Consider the following 19761-nt stretch of genomic DNA (forward strand, 5'->3'; position numbering starts at 1 on the left):
AAGGTGCTATCCTAGAGAGCTTCACTTTGACCACCTCTTCCTTAAACCTAGGTCATGCAAAAAAGTAAATCTGGTTCTTCAAGCTGATAACCAGCAAAGCATGCTGCTTATATATAACCAGCTGATTTGTAGTAGATCAATAACACTTTCTTCCTTCTAATGGCGCACTAAAATGAGCTACAAGAAGTATTTTCCTGTCCCAAATTAGGCTTTTGTATGTGAAACTTGGGAGCTTCAGTTCTCCTTTTGAAAGTAAATTGCTGGGGTGTGCATAGGGGCAGAGGCCCCTTAACTCTGTAGCTACCTTCTTGAACCACTGTTTTGCATCTGATGCCAATCTGCTTTAGAACAGATCCCACAAGTGTGAAGTCTGGCTAGAGCTGTAGTTTAGAATACCCATAGTCAAAAGGAACTTTGGGCATTGAGATGAGGGTGTAGCTTTATGTAGTTCTGCATAAAATTTCAGATACCTCTTCTTGCAAGCAATGCACTGAAGACAATAGTGCTTAAGAGTAATCTTTTCTTTTGTTACTTTGTATGGATTCCATCATCTTTGAGATATTAGAGAGGGGGCTGCTATTTTGGGTAGTATACTTGGAAGTTGCAGGCTCAATATTTTAGGGGGCTAGGGGCATTCTCTGTTGGGACAGCCTTGAAATAAACAAAGCCTTGGTTGGTGCATTCATCTCCAGGCAAGATTATTTCTGTTGAACTGTGCAACTGCACAGTGCCTCCAGGAAGGGGATGGACTCCACCAGAGGCAAGGCAAGAACATTGCTCTCAGTGGAAAAGCTCTTTGGCAGGCAAGAACATCAATCACCAGCAGAAGATTTGTTGTGACAACATGAAGGGAAGAGGATCTCAGGCTGCACTAGATGTTAGCTCTGTTGTCATGCCCTTGGAATAAAATTAACTGTGTGTTTTTAAAGCTTTCTTTTTGTTTTTAATATTTAACAAGGGGAAAAAAAATAGCTTTGCTTTTTTATTGACAAGCAACCAGTAAGACAGCGCCTGCTTTGCCACGCAGTGAAGAGAGTGTGACATGCGGCACAAGTGCAGTTTGAAGGGCTGGGGAGGGACAACTCAAAATCTCCCCCAATAATAGGGTTTTCTTAATGGATTTAAAAGTAATAACAGCATCTAGACAGCTACCTTGCAAAGTGATAAGTACTTGCTCAGGAATGTAACATGAACAAGTGCTTACTGATATGAAACCTAATTTATGGCATGTTTTATGGTATCTGGGAGTGTTCCAACGGTCATAAAATAATTTGGATTTCCCCTCTAAAAGAAAAGTCAGACCCTGAAAAGGGAAATCCAACCTCACAATCCCTCTTATCGGAGTTCAAACTTCCATTCTCTTTTGCCTCTTGAGCATTAAAGATAAAAATAGGGCATTTTGTTGGCACGGAGGTACAGATCTAAAGCCCATTCTCTTGATGTGTTCCCACAGTTAAAGGAAACATGTAAGCTGCTGTGTGTGTGTGTGTGTGTAATTTTCTTTCAATTGGCTGCAAAAGTAAGGTAAAGGTAAAGGTTCCCCTTGACAATTTTTGTCCAGTCGTGTCCGACTCTAGGGGGCGGTGCTCATCCCCGTTTCCAAGCCATAGAGCCAGTGTTTTGTCCGAAGACAATCTTCCATGGTCACATGGCCAGTGCGACTTAGACACAGAACGCTGTTACCTTCCCGCTGAGGTGGTACCTATTTATCTACTTGCATTTGCATGCTTTCGAACCGCTAGGTTGGCGGGAGCTGGGACAAGCAACGGGAGCTCACTCCGTCACGTGGATTTGATCTCACGACTGCTGGTCTTCTGATCCTGCAGCACAGGCTTCTGCGGTTTAGCCCGCAGCGCCACCACGTCCCCTGCAAAAGTAGGTAAAATATAAAAGTATATGGGGACACACAGTAGGGAAGGGAGGAATGCTGCTGTCTCCTCTCTTCTGACCTGACAATGTGAACCCAGCAAGTCTTTACATAATACAGTTGTTCACTTTCAGATCTCCCAGCTATTCACAGAAACAGCTGAGGATGGGTATTAGGATAAAATGTTCTGACATTTTTGAAATTTTGGTTTTGTAAAGACTGAGCCTCCTTCTCTGGTAATAGAAATACAGAAGAATTAGTAGGTGGATCACGGGGGTGGGGGGCAGGCGGGCGGTAATTCATAAGAGATGCCAGGATTCGTTATCTATCTGGAAACAACTTGCTCTGTTATAGAACATTTATGATTTTACTTGCAGGTGACTGTTAGGGTTACTCAATTGTCAAAAGGAGAAGCCCTCAGCTATGCAATCCCTTCTAGCTTTCTCCACATGATGAGAAGATACATACTCCCACACAGGCTTTTGATATGGGTTGTCATATCCATTATGGAAGTGTCTTCTGCTATTCTGCCTACAAAAGCAACTTGGCCTCTGGTCTCTATGTGTCCTTTAGCAGACATGATGCACCCCTTAACAGACCAATGTAAGGCTGAGTTTAGTTAGTTTTTTTGCTTTAGGATAAAAGCAATAATGTCTGGGGAAAATGTCAGAACAAATGTCTTTATGCAAACACATTAATAGTTATTTTACAACTTCCATGTGTTATACCTGAGTGTAGGAGGCAGGAGGGAGTTCCAGTCAAATGTTAGCATTGACTCAAAAATAAGCATTTTTGTTTTATGTATCCTGTGTACCTAAAAAGATTATCAGGACTCTAGGTTATGTTACAGTTTAATATGCATGAATATTAAGACAGGACTTCCAATGCTATCTTCTGGTGTGATTGATCACCTTCTGGTGGGATTGATTACCAGCCATAGTTTGTGTGTGTGTGTGTGAGGAGGTCCCACTGAAATGAGAAACTGATTATTCACACACACCATTATGATATGATGTACAGCTAAGAATCAGTTTGTAGGATTATGGGATTAATTTGTATAAGGATGATCTTGCATGTACCCACAATTATAATGCTTCTAATAATCAGTATATAGTGAGTATTAGAAATATTATAAAGAAACATCCCTTACTGGAATCATATAATCCTGCAAACATCTAGGAACTAATCTAATAATTAAGATGATAGTCACAGAGTGTTTTAACTACTTCATTTCTATTTCACACACACAAAAAGCTATTTTGATTCTGTCTTAAATTATTTGCAAGACTTCTGCATAGCATTTCCACCAGTAAAGATAATCAGGTACGTAGCTACCCTATATTGGTAGCTTGTAGAGTGAAGTCAGTATAATTATACGAAAGGGTTATTAACTTCTTTCTTTTGTAGAGATTCCTGCTTGGTCAATATAAACTTTAAGAATCTGATTACCATTATCCATGTTTCTGTTCCATTAATAAGACAATATGACTTGGAAAATGAAGGTCATTAAAGAAACACTACTTTGATTCATGAAGGCAAGGAAAATAAATTGCCATGAATTATAAACTTTGACTATAGTTAAGTGTTGATATTTGGTGGATGATATTTACTTAATATATTTTTTATCTCCCATACATTTAATCCATTTCAGCTGTGAGGGACTGTAGTGGCTTGACTGAAGTTTTTTTTTAAACCTGCATTGTTCAGAAACTATGGCCTGTAACTTAATGCCTTTTGTATTACATGTGACAGGGAACCTATGGACCTCCAAATGTTGGACCACGACTCCCATTGTCTCTGTTAACTGGTTGTGCTGACTGGGGATGCCATGAAATGAAGTCAAAAGGCAACTAAAAAACAACAGATTCCCTTCCCCTAAAAATACATGGATCACTGCAGAAGAGAAGCTAAAACGAAATGAACTGTAGAAAAGCAGTGATTCCTATAAGCAGTATGCATAACCTATTAAAGCTTTACCCAGCACAGCAGTAAATGATGCATACTAATTGATTTATTGTCATAAAACAGTGGTTTAGAAATAAACAATTTGAAAGGACAACCAGGGTCGCCAATCCTGTACACATTTGCTATTAAAGAAAATGGCAAAATGAAATTAGCTCCAGAGAGCATATTAGCAAGTGACTCAAACATTCTGGGCTACTACCAGTGCACAATTTACAGTTTTTTTTCCTCAACCAAAGTGCTGGGCTAAGTAGATGGCTTGACCTGTGCTGTGTGGGATCTTTGTTGTGATTGTGTAAGAAATATTAACAGCTAATGCTGGTTTAACTGACTACACTGTTTGGGAAATTCTAGCAAAACCACACATTGTAACTGTGTCACATTTAAACAGTAGCATTTCCAAACATAATCTTGCAATATACTGTACACAAGAATTTCAAAATCATTGCTGTACAATGATGGTGTTATTTCTATTAATTCTATACGATGATACTCTGCCACCCGTTTGCCATCACCTAGTAATCCAACATTTTGGTCAGATGTTATAAGTTTGTTTTGACCTCCTGATTCAGACTAGATAACAATCCTGCACTTAAGGAAAACTGCTTTCTTAGTCCACTATGAACACATCTCAAAGTGATATGTTACTGTATCAAAAAAATTATTCCTTTGTTTCTTAAAGATGTAATCTTATACTCACGTATTTGGCAGTAAGTTCTACTGGACTCAGCAGAATTTACTTCTGATTACTGTATATAGATTCTTGCATATATATATATATATATATATATATATATATATATATATATATATATATATATATATATATATATATGACACTTAGTATCTCTCTATCTTTTTAAAAAAATACTTTTGTTGATTCACCTGCTCCCCGCGCCATCTAATTTCCTTACTAAACCTCCACTCACGTCTGCCATTTCTTATCTTTATGCAGTCATTTGTGTAGTTTTTTACATGTAGCACAGTCTGTCACTGGATATTTGCCCAATTTTAAGATATTATCGAAATATTATATTCTCTCTCCAAACACCAAATTCCTTCTTGATGTTTATCTTTTGATCAACTTTATTTCCTTATATTCAGCTCATCCACTATATAGATTTTTGTTTTATTCTAATTCCTTTGAGAATCTACCTGGGATTTGATCCAGGTTGTGAGCAAAGTTTGGTTGCAGTACTGCAGTTTAACCACTGTGCCACGAGGCTCAGAAACAGTCATTGGTACATCATAGTTGTGAAGCATAGTGTGACCTTAGGACAGATCAGTGGTGAAAAGCCTTTGCTTGTTTGATATATATTTTAATAGGAGTTTCCACAAAAGATGTATAAGCTGATCGATATCCTTTTCCTACCGAAAGTAATATTTTCCAACCTGATGCTCCCCAAAGGTATTGAACAACAGATCCCATACAATTTCCCATGCAACACAACAAACATCTTGCTTCAGTATGATGCACGGTTTGGTCCAACATATCTCGTCTATTTTTAGGCAGTCATTGGCATAACTTCAAAAACCTTCTGCTAGTAATTAGTTCAGGCTCCTGGCAAGAGTAATCCATATTTATCCTGGCACTCTGATTGAAGGAAGGAGAAAGTTTTGCCAGAATGAAAGAGAAAGAGGTTGACAGGTGAGGGATGGCACTGCCTGCTTTTGATTTAGCTTCACCAACTGCTGGCTTCACTGTGGCTATTAATGGTCCCTAATGGAATGCAGCTCTTGATAAGAAGGTGTGGCCAAATGTATCCTAAAAGAATTACACTGTTTGCACTTTGAGAAACCTATCCTGACTTTTCCCAGTTTCTGAGAAAAAATGCAGTTTAAGAAGCTTTACATACCATACTTATTCCATCAACTACACAATGTTAATGCTAATCATGAGTAGGTCCAATCTTTTGTCATGAGTATGTGGCTTATTTTGTTCAGCCAGCAGGCCTTTTGGGGTGTGTGTGTGTTAGCATTTCCACTTGCATTATTTTGTCTTGCTTTTGGTTTGTGAAATCGCTTCTATTCGCCCTTTGGGACCATTGTTGGCCATGTCCACATATCATCATTGCTGATGCGCAGAGAGAGGCATGGTGTAGAAGTGTATTCTTTTGCTTGCCTTTGCTCATACTGGTAAGGACTACAACTATAATAAAATCAGTAAATTATGTTTTAAATTAGTTTAACATTACAGCTACAGTGCTAAAATGATATAGCACTAATTCAAATGCTTACCATATCTTGCCAGTTCAGTGCTATTTCTCTTGCTAAATATGTATAAAATATGTATAAAATAATTTGAATGCACATGGTGTGATAATAATGGCAGAGGAGGGTGAGGAAGAAGAGAGCTGTGTGATGTATGAATACTTGAATAGGATAATTAAACATTTACATGTGAACTGCAGCAGAGATTTAAATGTCATAGTAAAGTATAGAGAAGTTGCCATCAACTCAGGACAAATTTCTGTGTATCCACACCCTCAGTGTCTCATTCATATACTTAGTATTTTCATCCTTGGTGGTTTTCTGAGAACATGCTTAGGATATTCGGTGTTGGCATTAGGAATGTCTTGTGTTACTCACAGCTGTAGTACATTTTTGGTCACATTGGTGCAGCTATATTTTTAGCTGAAGAAGGAAATGAAGACACCACCACTTGCCTGTTCCTCTATGAAGTCTCTTGCTGCAACAGAACCAAATCACAGGACAAAGGATTAAGGGTCCCTACTCTACCTCTTGGGTTCTGCTCCAGATTCCCTTCCTGTTTTATCTCCTGTGATGTGTAAACAACAATACAACTCAGAGATACAACCTATATGATTAAGTTACATGTACCTTGGCCCTAACCTGCTCTATGACTATTACTGTATGTGTTGGTTAGCTACATTGCACCCAGCCAACCTTTTTTGCAAATGCAGAAAAAAAGAACAGAAAATGGAAGAAAAACATCAAAGCAACATCAGATGCTTCCACATGCTAAAGCTGGACTATTTTTATCCTTTGTTTGTTTAAAGTCTGGAGCTATTAAGTGGATCAGTAATATTTTAAGGATGTTATGAGATGCTTTGGGGACTTCAGTCAAGAATACAAGATATACATCTACTAATTAAGGAGCAGTCTAAGTAATACTTAGGAGTAAAAGTAGTTTAGCCTCTCTCTTTTTTATGCTACAGAATTAGATAATCAATCTCCCTTGCACCAAGAAGCTAAGAATGTTTTTTTTCCCTTCACTTTCAGTGCTTTCACTGGAAAGCAGCTTTATATATATAATTTTCAAGTTAACCAGTCCTGAGGCACTGTTGCATGCCATCTATGAGTCCATTTGCTGAAACTAGTCAGAACTGATGCATTTTTCATCTCATGCTTACATAGCCAATTGAAGTAGATTATGCAAATGACTCTCTGTCACATCACCTTAATAGCTTATTGAAAAAAGCTAAACTGAACTAATTCATACTTTGCTGTATCTAAAAGAGTCTGCAGGAATTTTTCCAGGGTGGAGACAAAGCTGCATAATAATATGTTACCATAGTTCTACAACATACTGCACCTGCCTATGCACACTAAGATAATAAATAAAACAAAGATTAAAGGAGAGTGCTTCTCCCCACAATACACCGGACCATACATGAGGTTGGCTCTCCAGGTTTCACAGCACAGTTGTTTGCAGTAGTATGTCAATGTGCCACTTTTGTGCTATGCAGACCAAAGCTCAGAATCTTAGTTTAAAAAGAACGAACATAATGGCATGCTGAAGCTATTTGTAACTGAACAGTAGTCTCAGCTTGGAAAAAGTTACAAACACAAAATATCAACAACCATTTTCAAGCAGATGAGTTTTCATACTGGCAAGCCTTGGCAAAGTTTGGTTTTTTTCTTTGTGTGTATGTAGTTGTTTAAAGATGAAACTATGCCAAGCATATTTTGGTATACTTGCAATAAAGATAGGCATGTATTGACAAAAATGGTATGCCTTGGCAAACCTGCAGGAAATAAAAAGTATGAAGCCAACCTAAAAGGATAATATTGTTTAAGTAAGATGTGTTGCGTAATATAGTTCTCAGCTTGAATAAAAAATGCATATATTTGCATGAGGAAGATAAACAGAAACAACAGGACTTCTGCAGATTTTCTAGACTGTCCTTTACCTGTTCTGATCTTAGCTGACATACTTCAACCTTGACTGATGGTCTGTCTGCTTCTTTTCTCTAACTGATGTTACTTCCTTCTTTTTTTTGACATCTCTCTCTCTTCAAGAAGAAATCTTACTCTTGTTCCCAAGAGACAGGAGGCAAGCAGCAGTTCCCTGCAGATCCACCCTATTTAGTTACAAGTGTGATTCCTGTAATATTTACTATAGCAATATATCCCTTATAAACACTAGCTTTCTTATTTTCCTGGAGAAAAGAAGGCTGGATACGATTTCTTTCCAAGAGAGAGAAATGTGCTCCTCTAACTACTCTTATACAGTATTCAGAATCTAAACCCATTCAGATGTAGCACACTTTGTTAATTCTCTGGAGGTTTTTGCCAACAATAGAGTTTTTAAGGCTGTGAACTATTTTGCTTTGTTTATTTAAAAAATAGTTTCATTATTTGTATTTCACACTCTAACCACAGAATTCTTGCTCATGCATGGGAAACACATGGAAACCGCATCTCTGTTCCTAACAAGCAGAGAATTTTTAATATTGGCAGAGTTGCAGAGTTCATGTTTCTCTAACACCCATTTTTTAAAAAAAACAACAACAAAAAAGCTGGAAATGAATGACTATCTGAACTCATAAATGAACATTTAAACTTCTAAATAAGTGGACTGATTCTCCGCAAAATGCTTAACACCCAGCAGTGCTTAGTAAGATGTTGAGGCCATTCATCCTTTCATTAGTGTAAATGGCTTATGTAGCAAGTGAGGTTCTGAAACCATTTTGATATACAGTGGTGCTCCGCTTAGCGATTGCTTTGTTTAACGATGTATTCGCTTCACGATGAGGTTTTAGGAGTGATCTTGCACTCCGTTTAGTGATGTTTCCAATGGGGGAATTTTGCATAGCGATGTTCGGGACCATGCCTCGCATAGCGATGACAGTTTGGGTCCCCCTGTTTTGCTTAGCAATGTCCGTTTTCACTATTTTTAAAGTGTCTTAAAATGTTCAAAAACTGTTTAAAATGCTTGGAATCATTAGTGCACCCTGTAAAACCTTTGCAAACTTAATTTGGCTTTGTTCTGAGTCCTCGTTAATTTTTGGTGAATTCCCCCCCCCCATTGGAATGCATTGACAGCTGTCAAACCTACAGTTCAATGCATTTCAATGGGGGGAGAAAAAAATTCACCAAAAATTAACCTTTGATTTATGAAACAGCCCCATTAAGCTGAAAATAAGAATGAAAATATTTGGCTGAAAGAAGAAAAGCAGTGGCGAACCTATCTTATCAGTCTGCTTCAAAAGCGAAACTAACTCTCCTCCCCAAGTGAACTCCTAATATAGCAGGCTGATTTCAAAGCCGAGAGAGTGAGACAGAAAAATAAATCTTATGTTTCTGGAAAAGAATCCCAGACAGTTCTAATACCATCGGACAGGATTTAAGAGACTTGAGTTTCTTGAATGCAGTTTGGCTGGGACATTTTTCTCTTTGCCTTTTCCTGGACTCTGTGAACTGTTAATAAGAGAATCTGGTTGTTTTCTGGAGAAGAAAGAAGGAACTGACATGGTCGACTGGACTGAGGAGCATCAAGGGGTTAATGGAAAGATCATAAGACGGGCTTCAAGGACAACTGCTGGACAGTTTAAGACTCTGTGATTGTTGTTTTGTTTGCCGGACTGCGTGTGAGACTGATAATAGAAGCTTGCTAAATTCTGGAGAAGAAGAAATAATTGTGCCACGGTTCTATTTGATTTTGAATTTGCTGGGTTAAAAGTTGATTTTTATATTACGATACTTGGATAAAGATTGGAGGGAGATCTAAGGGGAGGTTTATGACTAGGGGTTTGGATTGTTGATAAAATTGTGGAAATTGTTGAAGGGGCGATCATTGTGGTTAAGGGCATAGTATTATCTATACAAACTCCATTCACTGGAAAGCCTGAGATGGCCTCCAAAAATTTAAGACAACAAATGGAGACTTGGTCTGTTCAGCCCCAAAGTTTTGGAACAGTGATACAAGAAATAGAAAAGGAATGGCAGATTGCTATGCAAAAGATAATAATAACAGGATTTCAGCAAGTGAATGAAGGTCTTAGCAATATAGAAGATCTGATGAAAGTGACAAAAAGGGGACATTAGATGCCAAACAAAACTTAAATGAAGCTGCACAAACTTTAGAATCGTCTTTATTGGGCATGACACCAGGTAACATAGATGGGATAGAGAGTTATCCAGTGACCTATGCAGCTTCCAAAATTAAAAAGCATTATGTTAAAAATCTCAAGAAAGCAGAGACACTGAAACAAGAGAATCTTATTGTGAAAATATGGGAAGTGACAAAAATGGATATTCTGTCAGATGGGCTGAAAGACTGTTCAACTCGAAAGGAAACTGAGCAATGCGATGTATTGTATAAATGGCTGCAGTTACCAGATAGTGTTGGAGTAACATAGAATTAAACTAAAATTAAATGATAAGATGAAAGCAGGAGGGTAATCAAACTGTGAAAAAGCAAAACGTTAATTTGTTATTGTAATATGAATTGATTGGTTGATGGTATACTCTGCATTCTCCTATCCCCCTAACCTTTCCCCCCCCTTTCCCTATTCCCCCTTATTTTTTGTATTCCCTACCCTGTCCTAAATAAAATAAAAAGGGGAAAAAAATATACTGTATTCTCCAAATATGATTGAATGTTTGTCCACTGCATGAGAAAGCAATGGTTAGGTTAAAAATATTTTGGATGTGGTGATAAGAATTATTTCCCCAGGGAAAATCTGCAGTTATTTAGAGAAATATTACTTTGGGGAAATTTCTGGTCAAGGATAATTGGTATTTCAGTTATCGTAAAGCAGGCTGCAAGAGTTTTTTCCTAAAAAGGAGGCTGTGAGAGTAACTGCAAAACACCACTGAAATGGTTAAGCTGGGAAATCTTTCTTAGGAAACTGAAGTAAAGGTGGATAGTACTTTTTATTAGACCACTAAAATATGGACAACAGCCAAGCTTTTGAGTCTTTGTTTTTGATATTATGTATGTCTAATAAAATCATTACCAACACTGGGGTGCATTTTGTACAAAGAGGAAACCTATTTCGACTGCTCCCCTTCCCACCAAAGACTGGCACAGATTCTAGCAGATATTCAAGCCATTATTTATCTGGGTGGGTTCACATTGGTTTAGCTTGTCAACTCAGAAGGCAGGCAGACAGACAAAAGTTAATATAAACTCATCAGAAGTTCTTCATAAAATGGCTGAAATCCTCACAACAATGGCCCAGGACATGTTAATATTGTTATCCTTCATGTTGCTCATGTAGCTTTTGGCCAACCTAGCTGAGATGTTGATCAAGTGGTTGGCTGATGCTTTTTTGTTTTTCTGTACTAACTAGCACTCATCAAGGGGTGAGTATCATGGAAATACAGCATCTCTTTGTCCTTTCAGTGGGAGGTTCTCTCCTGATACAAATGGCAATTGTGGAGACGGAGTGTGAGATCAAAATTGTGACTGAAACTGGTTTGTTTTCTTCTTCCTTGTGTCATAACCTTGATACAGATTCCCCAACAGCTGCTTATGTTTTTTTAAAGCCTGCAGTTGCCAATCAATTGATCAGCTGATGTTCCATCTAGTTTGCTCACCAAAGAGAGTGACCTGCCTAAGGCCATCAAATGAATTCTTTACAAACATTTAAACGAAGGGCACCAAACCCTTAAAAATAACAAGAATGTCTTCTAAGAAAGGAAGACAATCTATGCCATGGCCTAGCTCTCCCATCAGCATCATCCCATGCAGCCAAGGATAAATATAAGGCATGGTGAGAGTTGTAGGCCGGAAAACAGCTGGGAGGCCAAAACGCCCACAGCACTGCTCTGAAATTATTTCATCAAATGGACATCAAGTTTATGCTTATGCTGTTATTCTGGTTAGCAAACTTGTTCCTTGGTGTGTGTGTTTTTGTATTTTTTTTATTTTTATTTTTATTTTTTTTATTTTATTTTTTATTTTTTTACTATTTGGCCTTTTCTTTTTAGGGAAAGTGGTGAGAAAATTGAAAAGACAGGAAATTCTCCTTCACCCCTTCCAGAGAAAAAAGCAACTTGGAAGGTAATCTTTAATTAAGAAATGTCTGGAAAAGAAAGACTCAAGCAGCTCGTCTTTTGCCATCCCTCTTCTTGTGATCAAACTCTGCCAGAGTGCTTCACTGTTTTATGTATCTGTTGTGCAATGTCTGTTTTGATCCTACATGGCTTTTCTAGGAAGTCTTCTCCTGAGATGGCCCAAGTATTGGAGCCTCATCTTCAGAATCTGTCCTTCCAGTGAGCACTCAAGAGTTGATTTCCTTCAAAATGGATAGGTTTCTTCTCTTTGTAGGTAGCAGCAGACAAATCTGGGACCTATTTCTATTCTTTGTTGTCTTTTCCATATTGTATCTTGATATTTTATGGGAAAATGGGGAATTAATGGGATCTACAGAGGAATTGATTCATCACATAACCCAGGCTTACTCTAGTTGTGAATTACACTTCAACAGGCTTACTCTAGTTGTGAATGATTACACTAAAGAACAAGGTTTTAGCCATAGGTCACTGGGGTTTGGTGAGTCAACTACTTCATGAGTTCCCTTGCTTTAATGATCTCACTCTGATTGTGAGTTACTACTGAATTTCAGCCACTGTGAAGGTCTAGCAGCTGACAGAATCAGGATTCAGAACACTGATTACCACCACTTGCAGTGGATATTTCAGTGCAGTGCATTAGAAATGATGAAATCTGTTTTAGGTGCTATTTGCTGTTCCCAGAATGGGAGCAATGCTACATAGGGTCAGAACTGATAGCATGTTTAGCACATCATTTGCTGTGGAGCTCTCTGAAGGGGCTGAATTTATTTGTTAGTTTTTGCACAAGGTGTTTTTTTTTAGCTCTACAAGTGGCAAATTAACTTATGTTTGCTTTATATTTGGTCTTAAGAAGGTAAGTACAGTCTTCTTCTGAAAGTCAATTGTTCAGGCACAGGAACGTTGAAAATATAGGGCTCTGGATGGCCAACACTTTACTGCCTTTTAACTGATAAGCTGGTATCACAACTACTTCAGCCCATAATAGGTCCTTTTAAGGAGTCCATTTAAGGAGAAAGGCAGGGTAAAATATTTTTAATAAATAAAATAATAATACAATAGGTGAACAGAATTAGGAGTGCAAACTTCAGTTAAAGGATACTTTGTAGTTAAGATTCTTACAAATGCTGAAGACTTCAGTTGGGCAAATGGCTGAAGCTGTAAAGGATCCACCAGTTTGCTAGAATCTTTTCTAGTTCAAAGTGGAAAGCAAAGGGTATATATTCAGGAAGAGACCATGCAGTGATCAAACAACATCTACTGTAGAGTATTTTGTTCCTGATTCCTTGCTTGCTATGTTATACATTTTTGAAGGGGTGGATTTGTTGGCACATGTGCATATAAAAACAAAGCATGCAATCATCTTTGAGTCAGTAGATATATGTGATAATCCGATCATCATAAGGGGATAATGTCACTGGGGGGAGGGACTTGAAGTTTGCCAACTATCCTGTGTCAGTATCAAATTGGATTTCTGTTCCTGACACTTTCTGTCATTAAAAGAAGAAAAAAAAATGCTTTTAAACATTAAATGTTATGGAAAACACAAGCTGAAGAGAATTCTCTCAAGGTAGACTTAATTGTGAAAGTATTATATGGCACCTACGGGCTCGTTTTAAGCTTTTTAGGTAATCAGTACCCTTTCCTTATCCGTTCTGTTTAAGTGTTGTTTTTAATACTGAATTCAAGAACTTATTTGAATTTGATTTTTTTCCAGACTATTTGGCTGATAATAACTGAGACAGGATATAGGCTGACAGGCTTTAGATTATATACACATCTGCTTGAAAATGAGTCCCATTTAATTCAATGGGATTTACATTTAAGTAAACATAGAGTGCTTGTAGCGCTATGGGGCGGTATATAAATCCAATAAATAAATAAATAATAAATAAATAAATATACAATATAGGATTAATATGCACATATACTTGGTAGATCTCTACCTTTTTCTGTTCACTGTGACAATCTTTATTTTTCAGCTGGCATTTCCTTTTCTAGTCAAGCCAAGAGAAAACAGATTTTCTACCTTAAGCTATATTTTCTTGGCATAAGGCATGGAAAAATATCTTTTAAAAATCATTGATTCAGTTATCTAGGTGTGCCAAATGGCATGTGCAGGGCATGTTTAACTGAGACTTCCAGAAGGAATTGGCACCACATAGCGTCAGGTTCTATTCTGGAATGGCAACATAATACTTGCCATTTTAAATATTTCAAATTATTTTAAATATAAAGGGATCCTTTAAAAAAGACTGTTTTCAGTGCATATCCTTACCAATAAATGAAATATTACCTTAAGGGCTGCGAATCAAAGTATTCAAAGCTGCAATTTTGAACTGTATAGTTATTTGGTCAAGATCTTGAAAAGGAAAGCTGTTAATCCAAATCCATAAAAATCATCTAAATCATGTATAAGGCAGTTTGTCCACTTACATTGATATCAATGAAGTCCTGTTTATGGGCAGCCATACTCAAAAACAAATTCCAATTCCTACTTCCAAATAAATGTTTTTAAGTTTGCCACCTTAAGGGGTTTGCAGATAACACGGTTAATATTTGTGTTTCATTTATTACATCTCACAATTGACACTCTATCCTGTTAAAGAATACTAGGGGATTATGCAGACTAGCTATAGCATCCACATATATGTTTGCAAAGAGGGTAGAGTTGTTAGTACACAGTATAATTTGGAAGATATAGGTTACTAATTAACTGGGTAGCAGCATGCCTTAATTAAGTGTTTCCTGTACATCTTAGGTCTTTAATGAAAGCATTTGCTCTGAGGCAGGAGTGTGTCACTTGGGTGGATTTTGATGGAACTTTTACCAGTGGTAAATTTTGCTGCCAAATTTCTGAGACAATTAGGGAAAACTCCATTTTGCTTTCTTTTGACACAGTGACAAATGGCTACAAGCATTTGAACCAGAAATTTGCTTCCTTTAAATATTTTACCCTGGTTATTGATCTCATACCATGATTTGCCACTGAATTTTGGTGAAGTGTTTTTTGGGAGCCCATGAAACAGTCTTGATATGGCTGAGATGCATGGGACACCTGTTGCTTTGAAGATTTCCTTACTCATTTGGATTGGGAAGGCAGCTCTCTGTGGAGAAAAGATGGCAGAATATATTAGGCAAAATAGGTTATCTTGTCCTCTAACTGAAATCTTAATTAATTAGGCCTTCCCTACTCTGAGACTATGCAACATTCAGCTGCATTTCAAAAATTCTCTATGAGAATTTTGGGCTCCAGCTGTTCCTACCACCCACCCACAGTTCCAATTAATCCTAAAGCAATTTAAATTTTCCATTTGGGGAAGTTAGGTTCTTGGATTAAAGCTCTCAGAATCCTTCAGTCAGCCAGCATAGCCAGTGGCATTAAGAAAAGCCAGGTTATTTATCCAACAGAAAAGGGTTCTCCACCCCTAGACTTAGATTAAGGATGGGGGACCACCTTCAGCTCCTTTTGACATACCCTGGCTGAAATCCTGTTCCACAATTACAAAAATGGCATCATTTTTGGACATGAATTGTCATAAGAAATGTCCATAGATATTATCTGTTCCATGTTCAGTCTTCTCTATGGAGATTTCTTAACATCTTAACATTTCACTTCTAAAAGTTACACCATTTATGAAACTGCACAACAGAATTTCAGCCATAGGTTTTCAATTCATGAAGCACCCAACTCTTCAATGATGAGGCCGCCCCAAAGAGAGGGAGGGAGCTTTTCCTATACTTTGCTTAGCACAGCAACATGACTAATGCCAATGAGTAACAGGCCCTGGATCTTTGCATATCTAAAATGAAGGGCCTTTATGTCATAGTATTTCTCAAAGTTATTGCCATTTCTTAAGATTAAGTAGGCTGCCATCCTCACCTTTTTTCCTGGGTTTGTACTGAGCATCTTATCTGTGTGAGATGACATTGGGCAGGTTTCACTTGGTAAAAAGAAGAAACCCACTAGCTGCATAAAGAAGCAAAATCTTTGAGGATGGAAAGCTGCTACCAAATTCCTCCAGGCTGCAGGCTTTCCCACTGCTATTGCAAAGGCTTTATTCATTCCATTTAGTTATTAGGATATAAAATGTTTCTTTTAAGAGAACAAGTTTATAGATAGGCAGATTCAATCTCATATAGTTCTTGTTGAAAGTTTATAGAACCATAGAATTTAATATGATGAAATGCAAACAAGAAAAGGTTTGCTATAGCTTTTGTAGCTGTACAGAAGCTGGAATTTGAGCAGGTGCAGCTTTGTTACACAGCTACTCAAGAAACAAAAGGTTTTTTTCTCGTTGGATCTGGCCACCCTAACACTACTGGAAGTAAACAAAAGGTAACACAGTCTATAATTGTGCTGCCCATACAAATAGTGTCCACCACTTATTTAGATCTGACTGGGTAAATTCTGCAGCACTGTGCTTAGCTTTGGATCAGGGGATGGGACACTTTGCCGAACATGTTACCGTTGACTATGTGGACAGGGGGAGTTCCTAGGATCTCAAATTTGCAACCAGGAGTTAAAATTCACATAAGCTGAAGGCCAAAGTTTTCCATCTCATTTTCTGGAGCTGGGGATACTCCAAAGAAAACAGATGCGGATGAGAGGGGGGAGTATTTTCCAGCTGAGATAAAGGTGAAAAATAAAGGAAGATAGTGTAACCTCACCTGATCTGTCAAAGATTTGAAGTCCAACTGGATCTCCAGGTTGTTACCTGGCAACCATATTTGCTTGGATGGACTAAGTAATACATTAAACATTGAACTAAGGCTTATATTTTAAATCAAATGTCAGTTCTGTTACCTGCATGTGCCAGAATAAATATTACTTTATTTTGGAAGTTTCAACCCTTTCACCTTCTGCCTAAACTTTTTATATAATTCCTTTACTCAGAGCAAAGGATATCAACAGGCCCCAAATCTGTGAATATTTATACACAGAGATAATTCATTCTCTAATAATGAGTCTCAGATGTATGCAATTAAATTTCAATCCTGAGCATAGTTATCAGGAAATGTCCCACTGGAAGTGGTTGAAGACATGTTCTTTAGACTGAAGTTTGTTTCAGGTGTGGCTGGGAAGTTAGGTTGAAGGGCCTAATGTATAGCTCTCACATAGGATGTTAGCATCTTAGTTTTTAGATAGGAGCTCCTGCCATGTGGGAGAGAAATCTGGCCATTTGTGCTGCCATATATAGGTTCCCAAATGAGTCTAGTTGCAATGTCCTTTCATCCACTCTGCAGACCTCAGTATTCATATTCTTTATTTACATAATGTTCTAACTTCTATTTCCTACTTCTTGCCTTATGACAAACATGTTTTGAGTTTGAATATTTGGAGGAATGCTTTGCAATCTATCCAGTACTAAAAGCACAGTTTTTAATAAACACAGCTCAGCTGTAATGAGATCCTGACATTTAAGCACTTGATGCACATGGATGTAAACACAATTACAATGAATAAGGCATAACATCAGCAGCAAATGCAAGGGAAGATGGGACGAATCTTAGCATTCATCTTGGAAAGTATTAATAAATGAGCAAATATTTACAGATTAATCAACACAACAGTCCTGTGAGGTAAGTAAATATCCTACCTCCTACTGCTTTTACAAAGTAATGAATGGAACCCTGTTGGTATTTAATTATCCTCACCATCTTGGAACTTCAGGGCTGGAAGGGACCCTATGGATCATCAAGTCTAGCCCTTACCCAAGAGGCACAGTGGGGTTTCAAAAATCTGGTTCCTTTGTGTGTGGTTTATGAAAGTTGTAGTGGCTAATTAAAGGTAATTGGTGAGGCACACTGCTATAACACAGTCCGGCATTTTACTTGGCATGTTACTGAGGGCATGGTTACACTATAGAAAAAAATTAGATGATGGATCAGTGTTTTCGAGGTTGGTTTAAAGTCATGTGGTTGTTTTGGGTGGTGGGTATGTCCTCTTTTAATCCATTTTAAAGCTGCATTGCATATCGTTCAAAGTGGCTACATGGGCTTTTTAAATCATTGCATATGAGGGTTTTTTTCTCCAACCACTCACCCACCCTCACACTGGTATATGTGCTCAACTGTGGGGTTTGTCAATTAATGACAAGTATCATGGGTCTCAGGGGATCTTTACAATCCCATCTGTTTTTTCCCCCATCTGTAATACTGAACTAACACTGTTCCATTTTGAAAGAAATAAAAAAATAAAACAAATACTAAAAATAACACTGACACTAGCAGTGGCAAGTGGCTGTGAGAGTCAGCCAGTGTGAGTGCAGATGGGCACAACACACTTGTTTCATTTGAGGCTTTAAAATTGCTTTCAAGGGTGCTAAACACAAGGCAAACCCAGCGGGATTTTGACATGTAACCACACCCTGAGACACAAACTGACACCTTTTGTACAAAAGAAATTGTACCCATATACAGATTAGGTTTTTAAAAAGAAAGGAAAAGACTTCAATGCATATGATGCTATTGAGAGAACAAAGAATTTGAATGGTGGCAGAAAATCTTAATTGGAATTCCTATTTGACCCTGAAGCCTTTTATGGAGGGAAGAGTGGAGTGGATTGGTTCCACTAATATTGTTTATTCTGCTGGTGGATGGATGCATTTGGATAAAGTGCATAATATCTTCTGAGATTATGGTCATAATATTGATGAAGGGAGTTGTGTGAACAGTGTGGCTAAGGTGATCATCTTGTTTTCGGAATAGTTGAGAAATGACTTTTTGGTCCTGAAAAGGGGGCTTCAGTAACAACAGGTAGCTGTTCTGATTCTTATTCACTGTCCTTTGGACCTTCCATATTTGCTTCTCCGGACTGGTTTATCTCAATGATAATGCTGCTACTCCATGAGCAAATGGCCTGTATACAGTGTGCACCCAGGAGAAGAAATTGGTTTGCTATTAGTAAACTGATCAGATAGTCAATATGCACAATATATTTACACATGCATTTTCCAACACACATTTATTTATAAGGGGGGGGGGAATCTGTACTTTATGAAACACCCAGTGTTTTCACTGGTCCCATATGATTCTTTTTCATTAAATGTGGCTAGATTGTGATAAACGTTCATTGCCAGCCTCAAGTGTTGTAAGCCTTCTAAATGCAGAGGAGTTGATTTCAGGTTGCAGCCTTGAAACGTTCCCTGAGAGTTGCACATTCAGAGCATTTTGAGGACTGCAGTTGGATATTATATAGTCTGTAAACAGCAGGGGTAGGGTGATATAATTAAAGCAAACTTTCATTAAAGCTTCAATTTTAACAGCAGGGGAGGGGCAGTGGGAGATATTGTAATAAACAGTATTATTCATTGTAATCAATTAGTCTACTAAATTTATGAAAAAGAGGCTGTTGGATGGGAGAAGAGGGGAAAAAAGATGTCTAGCTTTAGTAGAAGAGAATATACCTCCATATTTAATCTTCTCTGAGACCAGAAACATACATTAAATTTTGCCTGTGATTGGAAGAGAGAAATTCTTAACTAATGTGAGCCACCTGATTTAGCTTCTTGCCCTTCCAGGATTACACAAGTTAGCTCGTTTTGTTTGGTCATTTAAGACTTCAGGATTTAATCATAGGATTACTTTGAAGTTTGATCTCACAAACATGGAAAAACTGCCCGATTCTCCTCTATGTGACATGAATATACACTCAGGTCTAATCA

The 19761-nt window shown here is 37.8% G+C and overlaps 1 long non-coding RNA gene across 1 annotated transcript in view; it reads left to right on the plus strand.

Moving 5' to 3' along the window:
• The window catches only part of LOC144587026 (uncharacterized), a 38384-nt gene that overhangs the window by 3772 nt on the left and 14851 nt on the right, over positions 1-19761 (plus strand). The window contains exon 2 of the long non-coding RNA XR_013542167.1: positions 12011-12083. This is a non-coding gene — a long non-coding RNA (uncharacterized LOC144587026). The remainder of the gene's footprint in view (positions 1-12010; positions 12084-19761) is intronic.

Source organism: Pogona vitticeps, chromosome 2 (genome assembly GCF_051106095.1).
Source record: "Pogona vitticeps strain Pit_001003342236 chromosome 2, PviZW2.1, whole genome shotgun sequence".
Taxonomy (NCBI): domain Eukaryota; kingdom Metazoa; phylum Chordata; class Lepidosauria; order Squamata; family Agamidae; genus Pogona; species Pogona vitticeps.